The 18,793-nt window shown below is 40.4% G+C and overlaps 1 protein-coding gene across 4 annotated transcripts in view; it reads right to left on the bottom strand.

The window, feature by feature from the left end:
• LOC128650449 (serine-rich adhesin for platelets-like) overlaps positions 1–18,793 on the bottom strand; it is a 376,989-nt gene that overhangs the window by 293,219 nt on the left and 64,977 nt on the right. The window lies entirely within an intron of this gene.

Genomic DNA, 18,793 nt, shown 5'->3' with positions numbered 1-18,793 from the left:
ACAAGCGTTCGGGTCAATTTGCAGAGTTCCCATTGACTCACTGGCTAAATCCTTTGTAAGCGACATGACACAAACTTTGAAGACAGCTGTGAATACAAAATGTGCGTCTACGGCACTGATTATTTATCTGAGCACCCAGCAAAAACTATTTTATATAACTGAGGCATAACAATCAGCACTGATTGTTTAAAAGATAAAACTGATTGTTTAAAAGATTGATTACAAGATAAAATATAAAGTTTTACAGAAAAAGGTAATTTTTTGCATGGTTTTTGCTAATTGTAAAAATCAAATAATACGCATCTATTGAATTTAAGGACAATTCTAGTATAAAAATGACAAGCTCTAATTTGTTATAACAGCACGTCATTTCTACATTACAATGGCCCTTTAAAGGGCCCAATGATAAATTGTACTCAAGGATGTAGAGAAATTAAAGTGCAAACTTCACAGGGGCTAAACTTCTGGAATTCTCTAAGAAGGGCACAATCTTAAAGTCACAGAGCGATGAGAGATGAATTCCATAGAAAATAATGAGGCTCTCTGTAATAGTATATTTCACAGGGGAGAGAGAATTTAAAAGGGGAAAACCTGAAAATTATATAAAGAAAGGCAGCAGAACAGTCATGTCATGCAGTGCTATATTGTACTGATCTTGTCTCTCTGTCACATACAGAAATACAGCGGAACTGTCATGTCATGCAGTGCTATATTGTACTGATCTTGTCTCTGTCACATACAGAAATACAGCAGAACTGTCATGTCATGCAGTGCTATATTGTACTGATCTTGTCTCTCTGTCACATACAGAAATACAGCAGAACTGTCATGTCATGCAGTGCTATATTGTACTGATCTTGTCTCTCTGTCACATACAGAAATACAGCGGAACTGTCATGTCATGCAGTGCTATATTGTACTGATCTTGTCTCTGTCACATACAGAAATACAGCAGAACTGTCATGTCATGCAGTGCTATATTGTACTGATCTTGTCTCTGTCACATACAGAAATGCAGCAGAACTGTCATGTCATGCAGAGCTATATTGTACTGATCTTGTCTCTCTGTCACATACAGAAATACAACAGAACTGTCATGTCATGCAGTGCTATATTGTACTGATCTTGTCTCTCTGTCACATACAGAAATACAACAGAACTGTCATGTCATGCAGTGCTATATTGTACTGATCTTGTCTCTGTCACATACAGAAATGCAGCAGAACTGTCATGTCATGCAGTGCTATATTTTACTGATCTTGTCTCTCTGTCACATACAGAAATGCAGCAGAACTGTCATGTCATGTAGTGCTATATTGTACTGATCTTGTCTCTCTGTCACATACAGAAATGCAGCAGAACTGTCATGTCATGCAGTGCTATATTGTACTGATCTTGTCTCTGTCACATACAGTAATACAGCAGAACTGTCATGTCATGCAGTGCTATATTGTACTGATCTTGTCTCTCTGTCACATACAGTAATACAGCAGAACTGTCAAATCATGCCGTGCTATATTGTACTGATCTTGTCTCTGCAACATACAGAAATGCAGCAGAACTGTCATGTCATGAAGTGGTATATTGTACTGATCGTGTCTCTGTCACATACAGAAATACAGCAGAACTGTCATGTCATGCAGTGCTATATTGTACTGATCTTGTCTCTCTGTCACATACAGAAATGCAGCAGAACTGTCATGTCACGCAGTGTTATATTGTACTGATCTTGTCTCTCTGTCACATACAGAAATGCAACAGAACTGTCATGTCACGCAGTGTTATATTGTACTGATCTTGTCTCTCTGTCACATACAGAAATGCAGCAGAACTGTCATGTCATGCAGTGCTATATTGTACTGATCTTGTCTCTCCTTCACATACAGAAATGCAGCAGAACTGTCATGTCATGCAGTGTTATATTGTACTGATCTTGTCTCTCTGTCACATACAGAAATGCAGCAGAACTGTCATGTCATGTAGTGCTATATTGTACTGATCTTGTCTCTCTGTCACATACAGAAATGCAGCAGAACTGTCATGTCATACAGTGCTATATTGTACTGATCTTGTCTCTGTCACATACAGAAATGCAGCAGAACTGTCATGTCATGCAGTGTTATATTGTACTGATCTTGTCTCTCTGTCACATACAGTAATGTAGCAGAACTGTCATGTCATGCAGTGCTATATTGTACTGATCGTGTCTCTCCTTCACATACAGAAATGCAGCAGAACTGTCATGTCATGCAGTGCTATATTGTACTGATCTTGTCTCTCTGTCACATACAGAAATGCAGCAGAACTGTCATGTCATGCAGTGCTATATTGTACTGATCTTGTCTCTCCTTCACATACAGAAATGCAGCAGAACTGTCATGTCATGCAGTGCTATATTGTACTGATCTTGTCTCTCTGTCACATACAGAAATGCAGCAGAATTGTCATGTCATGCAGTGCTATATTGTACTGATCTTGTCTCTCTGTCACATACAGTAATACAGCAGAACTGTCAAATCATGCCGTGCTATATTGTACTGATCTTGTCTCTGTCACATACAGAAATGCAGCAGAACTGTCATGTCATGCAGTGCTATATTGTACTGATCTTGTCTCTCTCTCACATACAGAAATGCAGCAGAACTGTCATGTCATGCAGTGCTATATTGTACTGATCTTGTCTCTCTGTCACATACAGTAATGTAGCAGAACTGTCATGTCATGCAGTGCTATATTGTACTGACCTTGTCTCTCTGTCACATACAGAAATGTAGCAGAACTGTCATGTCATGCAGTGCTATATTGTACTGATCGTGTCTCTCCTTCACATACAGAAATGCAGCAGAACTGTCATGTCATGCAGTGCTATATTGTACTGATCTTGTCTCTCTGTCACATACAGAAATGCAGCAGAACTGTCATGTCATGCAGTGCTATATTGTACTGATGTTGTCTCTCTGTCACATACAGAAATGCAGCAGAACTGTCATGTCATGCAGTGCTATATTGTACTGATCTTGTCTCTCTGTCACATACAGAAATGCAGCAGAACTGTCATGTCATGCAGTGCTATATTGTACTGATCTTGTCTCTCTGTCACATACAGAAATGCAGCAGAACTGTCATGCAGTGCTATATTGTACTGATCTTGTCTCTCTGTCACATACAGAAATGCAGCAGAACTGTCATGTCATGCAGTGCTATATTGTACTGATCTTGTCTCTCCTTCACATACAGAAATACAGCAGAACTGTCATGTCATGTAGTGCTATATTGTACTGATCTTGTCTCTGTCACATACAGAAATGCAGCAGAGCTGTCATGTCATGCAGTGCTATATTGTACTGATCTTGTCTCTCACATACAGAAATGCAGCAGAACTGTCATGTCATGCAGTGCTGTATTGTACTGATCTTGTCTCTCCTTCACATACAGAAATACAGCAGAACTGTCATGTCATGTAGTGCTATATTGTACTGATCTTGTCTCTGTCACATACATAAATGCAGCAGAACTGTCATGTCATGCAGAGCTATATTGTACTGATCTTGTCTCTCCTTCACATACAGAAATGCAGCAGAACTGTCATGTCATGCAGTGCTATATTGTACTGATCTTGTCTCTCCTTCACATACAGAAATGCTGCAGAACTGTCATGTCATGCAGTGCTATATTGTACTGATCTTGTCTCTCTGTCACATACAGAAATGCAGCAGAACTGTCATGTCATGCAGTGTTATATTGTACTGATCTTGTCTCTCTGTCACATACAGAAATGCAGCAGAACTGTCATGTCATGCAGTGCTATATTGTACTGATCTTGTCTCTCCTTCACATACAGAAATACAGCAGAACTGTCATGTCATGCAGTGCTATATTGTACTGATCTTGTCTCTCTGTCACATACAGAAATGCAGCAGAACTGTCATGTCATGCAGTGCTATATTGTACTGATCTTGTCTCTCTGTCACATACAGAAATGCAGCAGAACTGTCATGTCATGCAGTGCTATATTGTACTGATCTTGTCTCTGTCACATACAGAAATGCAGCAGAACTGTCATGTCATGCAGTGTTATATTGTACTGATCTTGTCTCTATCTGTCACATACAGTAATGCAGGAGTACTGTCATGTCATGCAGTGCTATATTGTACTGATCTTGTCTCTCTGTCACATACAGAAATACAGCAGAACTGTCATGCTATGCAGTGCTATATTGTACTGATCTTGTCTCTCTGTCACGTACAGAAATACAGCAGAACTGTCACGTCATGCAGTTCTATATTGTACTGATCTTGTCTCTCTGTCACATACAGAAATACAGCAGAACTGTCATGTCATGCAATGCTATATTGTACTGATCTTGTCTCTCTGTCACATACAGAAATACAGCAGAACTGTCATGCCATGCAGTGCTATATTGTACTGATCTTGTCTCTCTGTCACATACAGAAATGCAGCAGAACTGTCATGTCATGCAGTGCTATATTGTACTGATCTTGTCTCTCTGTCACATACAGAAATGCAGCAGAACTGTCATGTCATGCAGTGCTATATTGTACTGATCTTGTCTCTCTGTCACATACAGAAATACAGCAGAACTGTCATGCCATGCAGTGCTATATTGTACTGATCTTGTCTCTCTGTCACGCACAGAAATACAGCAGAACTGTCACGTCATGCAGTGCTATATTGTACTGATCTTGTCTCTCTGTCACGTACAGAAATACAGCAGAACTGTCATGTCATGCAGTGCTATATTGTACTGATCTTGTCTCTGTCACATACAGAAATGCAGGAGAACTGTCATGTCATGCAGTGCTATATTGTACTGATCTTGTCTCTCTGTCACATACAGAAATACAGCAGAACTGTCATGTCATGCAGTGCTATATTGTACTGATCTTGTCTCTCTGTCACGTACAGAAATACAGCAGAACTGTCATGTCATGCAGTGCTATATTGTGCTGATCTTGTCTCTCTGTCACATACAGAAATGCAGCAGAACTGTCATGTCATGCAGTGCTATATTGTACTGATCTTGTCTCTCTGTCACATACAGAAATACAGCAGAACTGTCATGCCATGCAGTGCTATATTGTACTGATCTTGTCTCTGTCACGTACAGAAATACAGCAGAACTGTCACGTCATGCAGTGCTATATTGTACTGATCTTGTCTCTCTGTCACGTACAGAAATACAGCAGAACTGTCATGTCATGCAGTGCTATATTGTACTGATCTTGTCTCTCTGTCACATACAGAAATGCAGCAGAACTGTCATGTCATGCAGTGCTATATTGTACTGATCTTGTCTCTCTGTCACATACAGAAATGCAGCAGAACTGTCATGTCATGCAGTGCTATATTGTACTGATCTTGTGTCTCTGTCACATACAGAAATACAGCAGAACTGTCATGTCATGCAGTGCTATATTGTACTGATCTTGTCTCTCTGTCACATACAGAAATACAGCAGAATTGTCATGTCATGCAGTGCTATATTGTACTGATCTTGTCTCTGTCACATACAGAAATGCAGCAGAACTGTCATGTCATGCAGTGCTGTATTGTACTGATCTTGTCTCTCTGTCACATACAGAAATGCAGCAGAATTGTCATGTCATGCAGTGCTATATTGTACTGATCTTGTCTCTCTGTCACATACAGTAATGCAGCAGAACTGTCATGTCATGCAGTGCTGTATTGTACTGATCTTGTCTCTCTGTCACATACAGAAATGCAGCAGAATTGTCATGTCATGCAGTGCTATATTGTACTGATGTTGTCTCTCTGTCACATACAGTAATGCAGCAGAATTGTCATGTCATGCAGTGCTATATTGTACTGATGTTGTCTCTCCCTCACATACAGTAATACAGCAGAACTCATGTCATGCAGTGCTATATTGTACTGATCTTGTCTCTCTGTCACATACAGAAATACAGCAGAACTGTCATGTCATGCAGTGCTATATTGTACTGATCTTGTCTCTCTGTCACATACAGAAATGCAGCAGAACTGTCATGTCATGCAGTGCTATATTGTACTGATCTTGTCTCTCTGTCACATACAGAAATACAGCAGATCTGTCATGTCATGCAGTGTTATATTGTACTGATATTGTCTCTGTCACATACAGAAATGCAGCAGAACTGTCATGTCATGCAGTGCTATATTGTACTGATCTTGTCTCTCTGTCACATACAGAAATGCAGGAGAACTGTCACGTCATGCAGTGCTATATTGTACTGATCTTGTCTCACCTTCACATACAGAAATGCAGCAGAACTGTCATATCATGCAGTGCTATATTGTACTGATCTTGTCTCACCTTCACATACAGAAATGCAGCAGAACTGTCATGTCATGCAGTGCTATATTGTACTGATCTTGTCTCTGTCACATACATAAATGCAGCAGAACTGTCATGTCATGCAGTGCTATATTGTACTGATCTTGTCTCTCTGTCACATACAGTAATACAGCAGAACTGTCATGTCATGCAGTGCTATATTGTACTGATCTTGTCTCTCTGTCACATACAGAAATACAGCAGAACTGTCATGTCATGCAGTGCTATATTGTACTGATCTTGTCTCTGTCACATACAGAAATACAGCAGAACTGTCATGTCATGCAGTGCTATATTATACTGATCTTGTCTCTCTCTCACATACAGAAATGCAGCAGAACTGTCATGTCATGCAGTGCTATATTGTACTGATCTTGTCTCTGTCACATACAGAAATGCAGCAGAACTGTCATGTCATGTAGTGCTATATTGTACTGATCTTGTCTCTCTGTCACATACAGAAATGCAGCAGAACTCTCATGTCATGCAGTGCTATATTGTACTGATCCTGTCTCTCTGTCACATACAGAAATGCAGCAGAACTCTCATGTCATGCAGTGCTATATTGAACTGATCCTGTCTCTCTGTCACATACAGAAATGCAGCAGAACTGTCACGTCATGCAGTGCTATATTGTACTGATCTTGTCTCACCTTCACATACAGAAATGCAGCAGAACTGTCATGTCATGCAGTGCTATATTGTACTGATCTTGTCTCTCTGTCACATACAGAAATGCAGCAGAACTCTCATGTCATGCAGTGCTATATTGTACTGATCTTGTCTCTCTGTCACATACAGTAATGCAGCAGAACTGTCATGTCATGCAGTGCTATATTGTACTGATCTTGTCTCTTCCTCACATACAGAAATGCAGCAGAACTGTCATGTCATGCAGTGCTATATTGTACTGATCTTGTCTCTCTGTCACATACAGAAATGCAGCAGAACTGTCATGTCATGCAGTGCTATATTGTACTGATCTTGTCTCTCTGTCACATACAGAAATGCAGCAGAACTGTCATGTCATGCAGTGCTATATTGTACTGATCTTGTCTCTCTGTCACATACAGAAATGCAGCAGAACTGTCATGTCATGCAGTGCTATATTGTACTGATCTTGTCTCTCTGTCACATACAGAAATGCAGCAGAACTGTCATGTCATGCAGTGCTATATTGTACTGATCTTGTCTCTCTGTCACATACAGAAATGCAGCAGAACTGTCATGTCATGCAGTGCTATATTGTACTGATCTTGTCTCTCTGTCACATACAGAAATGCAGCAGAACTGTCATGTCATGCAGTGCTATATTGTACTGATCTTGTCTCTCTGTCACATACAGAAATGCAGCAGAATTGTCATGTCATGCAGTGCTATATTGTACTGATCTTGTCTCTCTGTCACATACAGAAATACAGCAGAACTGTCATGTCATGCAGTACTATATTGTACTGATCTTGTCTCTCCTTCACATACAGAAATGCAGCAGAACTGTCATGTCATGCAGTGCTATTTTGTACTGATCTTGTCTCTCCTTCACATACAGAAATGCAGCAGAACTGTCATGTCATGCAGTGCTATATTGTACTGATCTTGTCTCTCTGTCACATACAGAAATGCAGCAGAACTGTCATGTCATGCAGTGCTATATTGTACTGATCTTGTCTCTCTGTCACATACAGAAATGCAGCAGAACTGTCATGTCATGCAGTGCTATATTGTACTGATCTTGTCTCTCCTTCACATACAGAAATACAGCAGAACTGTCATGTCATGCAGTGCTATATTGTACTGATCTTGTCTCTCTGTCACATACAGAAATGCAGCAGAACTGTCATGTCATGCAGTGCTATATTGTACTGATCTTGTCTCTCTGTCACATACAGAAATGCAGCAGAACTGTCATGTCATGCAGTGCTATATTGTACTGATCTTGTCTCTGTCACATACAGAAATGCAGCAGAACTGTCATGTCATGCAGTGCTATATTGTACTGATCTTGTCTCTCACATACAGAAATACAGCAGAACTGTCATGTCATGCAGTGCTATATTGTACTGATCTTGTCTCTCTGTCACATACAGAAATACAGCAGAACTGTCATGTCATGCAGTGCTATATTGTACTGATCTTGTCTCTCTGTCACATACAGAAATGCAGCAGAACTGTCATGTCATGCAGTGCTATATTGTACTGATCTTGTCTCTGTCACATACAGAAATGCAGCAGAACTGTCATGTCATGCAGTGCTATATTGTACTGATCTTGTCTCTCTGTCACATACAGAAATGCAGCAGAACTGTCATGTCATGCAGTGCTATATTGTACTGATCTTGTCTCTCTGTCACATACAGAAATGCAGCAGAACTGTCATGTCATGCAGTGCTATATTGTACTGATCTTGTCTCTCTGTCACATACAGAAATGCAGCAGAACTGTCATGTCATGCAGTGCTATATTGTACTGATCTTGTCTCTGTCACATACAGAAATACAGCAGAACTGTCATGTCATGCAGTGCTATATTGTACTGATCTTGTCTCTCTGTCACATACAGAAATGCAGCAGAACTGTCATGTCATGCAGTGCTATATTGTACTGATCTTGTCTCTCTGTCACATACAGAAATGCAGCAGAACTGTCATGTCATGCAGTGCTATATTGTACTGATCTTGTCTCTCTGTCACATACAGAAATACAGCAGAACTGTCATGTCATGCAGTGCTATATTGTACTGATCTTGTCTCTCTGTCACATACAGAAATGCAGCAGAACTGTCATGTCATGCAGTGCTATATTGTACTGATCTTGTCTCTCTGTCACATACAGAAATGCAGCAGAACTGTCATGTCATGCAGTGCTATATTGTACTGATCTTGTCTCTCTGTCACATACAGAAATGCAGCAGAACTGTCATGTCATGCAGTGCTATATTGTACTGATCTTGTCTCTCTGTCACATACAGAAATACAGCAGAACTGTCATGCCATGCAGTGCTATATTGTACTGATCTTGTCTCTCTGTCACGCACAGAAATACAGCAGAACTGTCACGTCATGCAGTGCTATATTGTACTGATCTTGTCTCTCTGTCACGTACAGAAATGCAGCAGAACTGTCATGTCATGCAGTGCTATATTGTACTGATCTTGTCTCCTGTCACATACAGAAATGCAGGAGAACTGTCATGTCATGCAGTGCTATATTGTACTGATCTTGTCTCTCTGTCACATACAGAAATACAGCAGAACTGTCATGTCATGCAGTGCTATATTGTACTGATCTTGTCTCTCTGTCACGTACAGAAATACAGCAGAACTGTCATGTCATGCAGTGCTATATTGTACTGATCTTGTCTCTCTGTCACATACAGAAATGCAGCAGAACTGTCATGTCATGCAGTGCTATATTGTACTGATCTTGTCTCTCTGTCACATACAGAAATACAGCAGAACTGTCATGTCATGCAGTGCTATATTGTACTGATCTTGTCTCTCTGTCACATACAGAAATACAGCAGAACTGTCATGTCATGCAGTGCTATATTGTACTGATCTTGTCTCTCTGTCACATACAGAAATGCAGCAGAACTGTCATGTCATGCAGTGCTATATTGTACTGATCTTGTCTCTCTGTCACATACAGAAATGCAGCAGAACTGTCATGTCATGCAGTGCTATATTGTACTGATCTTGTCTCTCTGTCACATACAGAAATGCAGCAGAACTGTCATGTCATGCAGTGCTATATTGTACTGATCTTGTCTCTCTGTCACATACAGAAATACAGCAGAACTGTCATGTCATGCAGTGCTATATTGTACTGATCTTGTCTCTCTGTCACATACAGAAATACAGCAGAATTGTCATGTCATGCAGTGCTATATTGTACTGATCTTGTCTCTCTGTCACATACAGAAATGCAGCAGAACTGTCATGTCATGCAGTGCTGTATTGTACTGATCTTGTCTCTCTGTCACATACAGAAATGCAGCAGAACTGTCATGTCATGCAGTGCTATATTGTACTGATCTTGTCTCTCTGTCACATACAGTAATGCAGCAGAACTGTCATGTCATGCAGTGCTGTATTGTACTGATCTTGTCTCTCTGTCACATACAGAAATGCAGCAGAATTGTCATGTCATGCAGTGCTATATTGTACTGATCTTGTCTCTCTGTCACATACAGTAATGCAGCAGAATTGTCATGTCATGCAGTGCTATATTGTACTGATGTTGTCTCTCCCTCACATACAGTAATACAGCAGAACTCATGTCATGCAGTGCTATATTGTACTGATCTTGTCTCTCTGTCACATACAGAAATACAGCAGAACTGTCATGTCATGCAGTGCTATATTGTACTGATCTTGTCTCTCTGTCACATACAGAAATGCAGCAGAACTGTCATGTCATGCAGTGCTATATTGTACTGATCTTGTCTCTCTGTCACATACAGAAATACAGCAGAACTGTCATGTCATGCAGTGCTATATTGTACTGATCTTGTCTCTGTCACATACAGAAATGCAGCAGAACTGTCATGTCATGCAGTGCTATATTGTACTGATCTTGTCTCTCTGTCACATACAGAAATGCAGCAGAACTGTCATGTCATGCAGTGCTATATTGTACTGATCTTGTCTCACTGTCACATACAGAAATGCAGCAGAACTGTCATGTCATGCAGTGCTATATTGTACTGATCTTGTCTCACTGTCACATACAGAAATGCAGCAGAACTGTCATGTCATGCAGTGCTATATTGTACTGATCTTGTCTCTCTGTCACATACAGAAATGCAGCAGAACTGTCATGTCATGCAGTGCTATATTGTACTGATCTTGTCTCTCTGTCACATACAGTAATACAGCAGAACTGTCATGTCATGCAGTGCTATATTGTACTGATCTTGTCTCTCTGTCACATACAGAAATACAGCAGAACTGTCATGTCATGCAGTGCTATATTGTACTGATCTTGTCTCTCTGTCACATACAGAAATACAGCAGAACTGTCATGTCATGCAGTGCTATATTATACTGATCTTGTCTCTCTCTCACATACAGAAATGCAGCAGAACTGTCATGTCATGCAGTGCTATATTGTACTGATCTTGTCTCTCTGTCACATACAGAAATGCAGCAGAACTGTCATGTCATGTAGTGCTATATTGTACTGATCTTGTCTCTCTGTCACATACAGAAATGCAGCAGAACTCTCATGTCATGCAGTGCTATATTGTACTGATCTTGTCTCTCTGTCACATACAGAAATGCAGCAGAACTCTCATGTCATGCAGTGCTATATTGTACTGATCTTGTCTCTCTGTCACATACAGAAATGCAGCAGAACTGTCATGTCATGCAGTGCTATATTGTACTGATCTTGTCTCTCTTTCACATACAGAAATGCAGCAGAACTGTCATGTCATGCAGTGCTATATTGTACTGATCTTGTCTCTCTGTCACATACAGAAATGCAGCAGAACTGTCATGTCATGCAGTGCTATATTGTACTGATCTTGTCTCTCTGTCACATACAGAAATGCAGCAGAACTGTCATGTCATGCAGTGCTATATTGTACTGATCTTGTCTCTCTGTCACATACAGAAATGCAGCAGAACTGTCATGTCATGCAGTGCTATATTGTACTGATCTTGTCTCTCTGTCACATACAGAAATGCAGCAGAACTGTCATGTCATGCAGTGCTATATTGTACTGATCTTGTCTCTCTTCACATACAGAAATGCAGCAGAACTGTCATGTCATGCAGTGCTATATTGTACTGATCTTGTCTCTCTGTCACATACAGAAATGCAGCAGAACTGTCATGTCATGCAGTGCTATATTGTACTGATCTTGTCTCTCTGTCACATACAGAAATGCAGCAGAACTGTCATGTCATGCAGTGCTATATTGTACTGATCTTGTCTCTCTGTCACATACAGAAATGCAGCAGAACTGTCATGTCATGCAGTGCTATATTGTACTGATCTTGTCTCTCTGTCACATACAGAAATGCAGCAGAACTGTCATGTCATGCAGTGCTATATTGTACTGATCTTGTCTCTCTGTCACATACAGAAATGCAGCAGAACTGTCATGTCATGCAGTGCTATATTGTACTGATCTTGTCTCTCTGTCACATACAGAAATTCAGCAGAACTGTCATGTCATGCAGTGCTATATTGTACTGATCTTGTCTCTCTGTCACATACAGAAATGCAGCAGAACTGTCATGTCATGCAGTGCTATATTGTACTGATCTTGTCTCTGTCACATACAGAAATGCAGCAGAACTGTCATGTCATGCAGTGCTATATTGTACTGATCTTGTCTCTCTGTCACATACAGAAATACAGCAGAACTGTCATGTCATGCAGTGCTATATTGTACTGATCTTGTCTCTCTGTCACATACAGAAATGCAGCAGAACTGTCATGTCATGCAGTGCTATATTGTACTGATCTTGTCTCTCTGTCACATACAGAAATACAGCAGAACTGTCATGTCATGCAGTGCTATATTGTACTGATCTTGTCTCTCTGTCACATACAGAAATGCAGCAGAACTGTCATGTCATGCAGTGCTATATTGTACTGATCTTGTCTCTGTCACATACAGAAATGCAGCAGAACTGTCATGTCATGCAGTGCTATATTGTACTGATCTTGTCTCTCCTTCACATACAGAAATACAGCAGAACTGTCATGTCATGCAGTGCTATATTGTACTGATCTTGTCTCTCTGTCACATACAGAAATGCAGCAGAACTGTCATGTCATGCAGTGCTATATTGTACTGATCTTGTCTCTCTGTCACATACAGAAATGCAGCAGAACTGTCATGTCATGCAGTGCTATATTGTACTGATCTTGTCTCTGTCACATACAGAAATGCAGCAGAACTGTCATGTCATGCAGTGCTATATTGTACTGATCTTGTCTCTCCTTCACATACAGAAATGCAGCAGAACTGTCATGTCATGCAGTGCTATATTGTACTGATCTTGTCTCTCTGTCACATACAGAAATACAGCAGAACTCATGTCATGCAGTGCTATATTGTACTGATCTTGTCTCTCTGTCACATACAGAAATGCAGCAGAACTGTCATGTCATGCAGTGCTATATTGTACTGATCTTGTCTCTCTGTCACATACAGAAATGCAGCAGAACTGTCATGTCATGCAGTGCTATATTGTACTGATCTTGTCTCTCTGTCACATACAGAAATACAGCAGAACTGTCATGTCATGCAGTGCTATATTGTACTGATCTTGTCTCTCTGTCACATACAGAAATGCAGCAGAACTGTCATGTCATGCAGTGCTATATTGTACTGATCTTGTCTCTCTGTCACATACAGAAATGCAGCAGAACTGTCATGTCATGCAGTGCTATATTGTACTGATCTTGTCTCCTGTCACATACAGAAATGCAGCAGAACTGTCATGTCATGCAGTGCTATATTGTACTGATCTTGTCTCTCTGTCACATACAGAAATGCAGCAGAACTGTCATGTCATGCAGTGCTATATTGTACTGATCTTGTCTCTCTGTCACATACAGAAATGCAGCAGAACTGTCATGTCATGCAGTGCTATATTGTACTGATCTTGTCTCTCTGTCACATACAGAAATGCAGCAGAACTGTCATGTCATGCAGTGCTATATTGTACTGATCTTGTCTCTCTGTCACATACAGAAATACAGCAGAACTGTCATGTCATGCAGTGCTATATTGTACTGATCTTGTCTCTCTGTCACATACAGAAATGCAGCAGAACTGTCATGTCATGCAGTGCTATATTGTACTGATCTTGTCTCTCTGTCACATACAGAAATGCAGCAGAACTGTCATGTCATGCAGTGCTATATTGTACTGATCTTGTCTCTCTGTCACATACAGAAATGCAGCAGAACTGTCATGTCATGCAGTGCTATATTGTACTGATCTTGTCTCTCTGTCACATACAGAAATGCAGCAGAACTGTCATGTCATGCAGTGCTATATTGTACTGATCTTGTCTCTCTGTCACATACAGAAATGCAGCAGAACTGTCATGTCATGCAGTGCTATATTGTACTGATCTTGTCTCTCTGTCACATACAGAAATGCAGCAGAACTGTCATGTCATGCAGTGCTATATTGTACTGATCTTGTCTCTCTGTCACATACAGAAATGCAGCAGAACTGTCATGTCATGCAGTGCTATATTGTACTGATCTTGTCTCTCTGTCACATACAGAAATGCAGCAGAACTGTCATGTCATGCAGTGCTATATTGTACTGATCTTGTCTCTCTGTCACATACAGAAATACAGCAGAACTGTCATGTCATGCAGTGCTATATTGTACTGATCTTGTCTCTCTGTCACATACAGAAATTCAGCAGAACTGTCATGTCATGCAGTGCTATATTGTACTGATCTTGTCTCTCTGTCACATACAGAAATGCAGCAGAACTGTCATGTCATGCAGTGCTATATTGTACTGATCTTGTCTCTCTGTCACATACAGAAATGCAGCAGAACTGTCATGTCATGCAGTGCTATATTGTACTGATCTTGTCTCTCTGTCACATACAGAAATACAGCAGAACTGTCATGTCATGCAGTGCTATATTGTACTGATCTTGTCTCTCTGTCACATACAGTAATGCAGCAGAACTGTCATGTCATGCAGTGCTATATTGTACTGATCTTGTCTCTCTGTCACATACAGTAATGCAGCAGAACTGTCATGTCATGCAGTGCTATATTGTACTGATCTTGTCTCTCTGTCACATACAGAAATACAGCAGAACTGTCATGTCATGCAGTGCTATATTGTACTGATCTTGTCTCTCTGTCACTTACAGAAATACAGCAGAACTGTCATGTCATGCAGTGCTATATTGTACTGATCTTGTCTCTCTGTCACATACAGAAATGCAGCAGAACTGTCATGTCATGCAGTGCTATACTGTACTGATCTTGTCTCTCTGTCACATACAGAAATGCAGCAGAACTGTCATGTCATGCAGTGCTATATTGTACTGATCTTGTCTCTCTGTCACATACAGAAATGCAGCAGAACTGTCATGTCATGCAGTGCTATATTGTACTGATCTTGTCTCTCTGTCACATACAGAAATACAGCAGAACTGTCATGTCATGCAGTGCTATATTGTACTGATCTTGTCTCTCTGTCACATACAGAAATACAGCAGAAATGTCATGTCATGCAGTGCTATATTGTACTGATCTTGTCTCTGTCACATACAGAAATGCAGCAGAACTGTCATGTCATGCAGTGCTATATTGTACTGATCTTGTCTCTCTGTCACATACAGAAATGCAGCAGAATTGTCATGTCATGCAGTGCTATATTGTACTGATCTTGTCTCTCTGTCACATACAGTAATGCAGCAGAACTGTCATGTCATGCAGTGCTGTATTGTACTGATCTTGTCTCTCTGTCACATACAGAAATGCAGCAGAATTGTCATGTCATGCAGTGCTATATTGTACTGATGTTGTCTCTCTGTCACATACAGTAATGCAGCAGAATTGTCATGTCATGCAGTGCTATATTGTACTGATGTTGTCTCTCCCTCACATACAGTAATACAGCAGAACTCATGTCATGCAGTGCTATATTGTACTGATCTTGTCTCTCTGTCACATACAGAAATACAGCAGAACTGTCATGTCATGCAGTGCTATATTGTACTGATCTTGTCTCTCTGTCACATACAGAAATGCAGCAGAACTGTCATGTCATGCAGTGCTATATTGTACTGATCTTGTCTCTCTGTCACATACAGAAATACAGCAGATCTGTCATGTCATGCAGTGTTATATTGTACTGATATTGTCTCTGTCACATACAGAAATGCAGCAGAACTGTCATGTCATGCAGTGCTATATTGTACTGATCTTGTCTCTCTGTCACATACAGAAATGCAGGAGAACTGTCACGTCATGCAGTGCTATATTGTACTGATCTTGTCTCACCTTCACATACAGAAATGCAGCAGAACTGTCATATCATGCAGTGCTATATTGTACTGATCTTGTCTCACATTCACATACAGAAATGCAGCAGAACTGTCATGTCATGCAGTGCTATATTGTACTGATCTTGTCTCTGTCACATACATAAATGCAGCAGAACTGTCATGTCATGCAGTGCTATATTGTACTGATCTTGTCTCTCTGTCACATACAGTAATACAGCAGAACTGTCATGTCATGCAGTGCTATATTGTACTGATCTTGTCTCTCTGTCACATACAGAAATACAGCAGAACTGTCATGTCATGCAGTGCTATATTGTACTGATCTTGTCTCTGTCACATACAGAAATACAGCAGAACTGTCATGTCATGCAGTGCTATATTATACTGATCTTGTCTCTCTCTCACATACAGAAATGCAGCAGAACTGTCATGTCATGCAGTGCTATATTGTACTGATCTTGTCTCTGTCACATACAGAAATGCAGCAGAACTGTCATGTCATGTAGTGCTATATTGTACTGATCTTGTCTCTCTGTCACATACAGAAATGCAGCAGAACTCTCATGTCATGCAGTGCTATATTGTACTGATCCTGTCTCTCTGTCACATACAGAAATGCAGCAGAACTCTCATGTCATGCAGTGCTATATTGAACTGATCCTGTCTCTCTGTCACATACAGAAATGCAGCAGAACTGTCACGTCATGCAGTGCTATATTGTACTGATCTTGTCTCACCTTTACATACAGAAATGCAGCAGAACTGTCATCTCATGCAGTGCTATATTGTACTGATCCTGTCTCTCTGTCACATACAGAAATGCAGCAGAACTCTCATGTCATGCAGTGCTATATTGTACTGATCTTGTCTCTCTGTCACATACAGTAATGCAGCAGAACTGTCATGTCATGCAGTGCTATATTGTACTGATCTTGTCTCTTCCTCACATACAGAAATGCAGCAGAACTGTCATGTCATGTAGTGCTATATTGTACTGATCTTGTCTCTCTGTCACATACAGTAATGCAGCAGAACTGTCATGTCATGCAGTGCTATATTGTACTGATCTTGTCTCTCCTTCACATACAGAAATGTAGCAGAACTGTCATGTCATGCAGTGCTATATTGTACTGATCTAGTCTCTCTGTCACATACAGAAATGCAGCAGAACTGTCATGTAATGCAGTGCTATATTGTACTGATCTTGTCTCTCTGTCACATACAGTAATGCAGCAGAACTGTCATGTCATGCAGTGCTATATTGTACTGATCTTGTCTCTCTGTCACATACAGAAATGCAGCAGAACTGTCATGTCATGCAGTGCTATATTGTACTGATCTTGTCTCTCTGTCACATACAGAAATGCAGCAGAACTGTCATGTCATGCAGTGCTATATTGTACTGATCTTGTCTCTCTGTCACATACAGAAATGCAGCAGAACTGTCATGTCATGCAGTGCTATATTGTACTGATCTTGTCTCTCTGTCACATACAGAAATGTAGCAGAACTGTCATGTCATGCAGTGCTATATTGTACCGATCTTGTCTCTCTGTCACATACAGTAATGCAGCAGAACTGTCATGTCATGCAGTGCTACATTGTACTGATCTTGTCTCTGTCACATACAGAAATGCAGAATAATTGTCATGTCATGCAGTGCTATATTGTACTGATCTTGTCTCTCTGTCACATACAGAAATACAGCAGAACTGTCATGTCATGCAGTACTATATTGTACTGATCTTGTCTCTGTCACATACAGAAATGCAGCAGAACTGTCATGTCATGCAGTGCTATTTTGTACTGATCTTGTCTCTCCTTCACATACAGAAATACAGCAGAACTGTCATGTCATGCAGTGCTATATTGTACTGATCTTGTCTCTCTGTCCCATACAGAAATGCAGCAGAACTGTCATGTCATGCAGTACTATATTGTACTGATCTTGTCTCTGTCACATACAGAAATGCAGCAGAACTGTCATGTCATGCAGTGCTATTTTGTACTGATCTTGTCTCTCCTTCACATACAGAAATACAGCAGAACTGTCATGTCATGCAGTGCTATATTGTACTGATCTTGTCTCTCTGTCACATACAGAAATGCAGCAGAACTCATGTCATGCAGTGCTATATTGTACTGATCTTGTCTCTCTGTCACATACAGAAATGCAGCAGAACTGTCATGTCATGCAGTACTATATTGTACTGATCTTGTCTCTGTCACATACAGAAATGCAGCAGAACTGTCATGTCATGCAGTGCTATTTTGTACTGATCTTGTCTCTCCTTCACATACAGAAATACAGCAGAACTGTCATGTCATGCAGTGCTATATTGTACTGATCTTGTCTCTGTCACATACAGAAATACAGCAGAACTCATGTCATGCAGTGCTATATTGTACTGATCTTGTCTCTCTGT

This window comes from Bombina bombina, chromosome 2, assembly GCF_027579735.1.
Source record: "Bombina bombina isolate aBomBom1 chromosome 2, aBomBom1.pri, whole genome shotgun sequence".
NCBI lineage: Eukaryota > Metazoa > Chordata > Amphibia > Anura > Bombinatoridae > Bombina > Bombina bombina.
The sequence above is the reverse complement of the archived record's forward strand: the minus strand, read 5'-3'. Positions and strand labels throughout refer to the sequence as shown.